This window comes from Mirounga angustirostris, unplaced genomic scaffold (assembly GCF_029215605.1).
Source record: "Mirounga angustirostris isolate CCGP_5_RB_7025 unplaced genomic scaffold, mMirAng1.0.hap1 SCAF_4, whole genome shotgun sequence".
Classification (NCBI taxonomy): domain Eukaryota; kingdom Metazoa; phylum Chordata; class Mammalia; order Carnivora; family Phocidae; genus Mirounga; species Mirounga angustirostris.
The window spans coordinates 7,213,800-7,215,980 of record NW_026991712.1 but is presented as its reverse complement, the minus strand read 5'-3'; positions in this window follow the sequence as shown (position 1 = coordinate 7,215,980).

The window sequence follows — 2,181 nt, the reverse complement described above, 5'->3', positions numbered from 1 at the left end:
GACTTATTTCACTTATCATAATATTCTCTAGCTCCATCCATGTCGTTACAAATGGCAAGATTTCATTCTTTTTGATGGCTGAGTAATATTCCATTGTGTATATATACTACATCTTCTTTATCCATTCTTCTGTTGATGGACACTCGAGCTGCTTCTATAATATGGTTGTTGTAAATAATGTTGCTATAAACGTAGGGGTGCACGTATCCTTTTGAATTAGTGTTCCTGTATTCTTTGGGTAAAGACCCAGTAGTGTGATTGCTGGATCATAAGGTAGTTCTATTTTCAACTTTTTGAGGACCCTCCACACTGTTTTCCATAGTGGCTTCATGAGTTTGCATTCCCACCAACAGTGCATGAGGGTTCCTTTTGCTCCACATCCTTGCCAACTCCTGTTGTTTCTTGTGTTGTTGATGTTAGCCATTCTGAGAGGTGTGAGGTGGTATTGCATTGTAGCTTTGATTTGCATTTCCCTGATGACTAATGATGTTGAGCATTTTTCCATGTGTCTGTTGGCCATTTTGATGTCTTCTTTGGAGAAATGTCCATTCATCTCTTCTGCTCATTTTTTAATTGGATTATTTGTTTTTTGGGTGTTGAATTTTATAAGTTCTTTATATAGTCTAGATACTAACCCTTTATCAGATAAGTCATTTGCAAATATTTTCTCCCATTCAACAGGTTGCCTTTTAGTTTTTCTGGTTGTTTCCTTTGTTGTGAAGAAGATTTTCATTTTGATGATGTCCCAATGGTTTATTTTTGCCTTTATGTTCCTTGCCTCAGGAGACATATCTAGAAAGAAGTTAGTTGCTATGGCCTATGTCAAAGAAGTTACTGCCTGTATTCTCTTCTAGGATTTGTATGGTTTCAGGTCTTACATTTAGGTCTTTCATCCATTTTGAATTTATTTTTGTGTATGGTATAAGGAAGTGGTCCAGTTTCATTCTTTTGCATGTTGCTGTCCAGTTTCTCCACACCATTTGTTGAAGAGACTGTCTTTTTCCCATTGGATATTCCTTCCTGCTTTGTCAAAGATTAATTGACCATATAATTGTGGTTTTGACCTAATGAAATTTTACTCTTCTAGGATCCCACCCAGGATACAGTGAGTCATCCTGTCTCCTCAGGCTCCTCTCGGCTGTGACAGCTTCTTGGATGATCCTTGTTTTTAATGACCATGACAGTTTTTGTTTTTTGGGTTTTTTTTAAAGATTTACTTATTTATTTATTTCACAGAGAGAGACACAGTGAGAGAGGGAACACAAGCAGGGGCAGAGGGAGAGGGAGAAGCAGACTCCCCGCTGAGCAAGGAGCCCCATGTGGGACTCAATCCCAGGAGCCTGGGATCATGACCTGAGCTGAAGGCAGCCGCTTAACCGACTGAGCCACCGAGGCGCCGCTGACCATGACAGTTTTGATGAATACTGATCAGGTATTTTGTAGGATGTCCTTTAACTTGATTTTCCCCATGATTAGATTTTGGTTATGGGTTTCTTGAAAGAAATACTACAGAGGAAAAGTGCCATTTTTATCATATTATATCAAGGGTACATACTATCAACATGACATCACTTTTAATGTTAACCTTGATCTTCTGGCTGATATACTGTTTGTCAGGTTTTTCCACTGTGAAGTTACTCTTTTCCCCACCTTTCCATATTGTACTTTTAAGAAGAAAGTCACTGGGTGGCTCTATACCCATTTAAAAATAATTCCCCAATCCCCCCTTCCCACAGCCTCTGGTAGCCATCAATCTACTTTCTGTCTCTATGAATTTGACTATTTTAGAACCTCATATAAGTGGAACCATAAAATATCTGTCCTTTTATGTCTATCTTTTTTCACTTAGCATAATTTCTTTAAGGTTAATATGTATTGTAATGTATGTCAGAGTTTCCTTCCTTTTAAAGGTTGAAATATTTCATTGGGTGTATATACTAGTTTTTTGTTTGTTTGTTTGTTTGTTTTAATCCACTTATCCATTAATGGGCATTTGGATTGCTTCCACCTTTTGGCTATTGCAGATAATGCTGCTATAAACATGGGTGTGTAAATATCTCTTTAAGTCTCTGCTTTCAATATTTTGGGGTATACACCCAGAAGTGGAATTGCTGGATCATATAGTAATTCTAGGTTTAATATTTTGAGGAGCCACCATACTGTTTTTCATAGTGGCTGTAC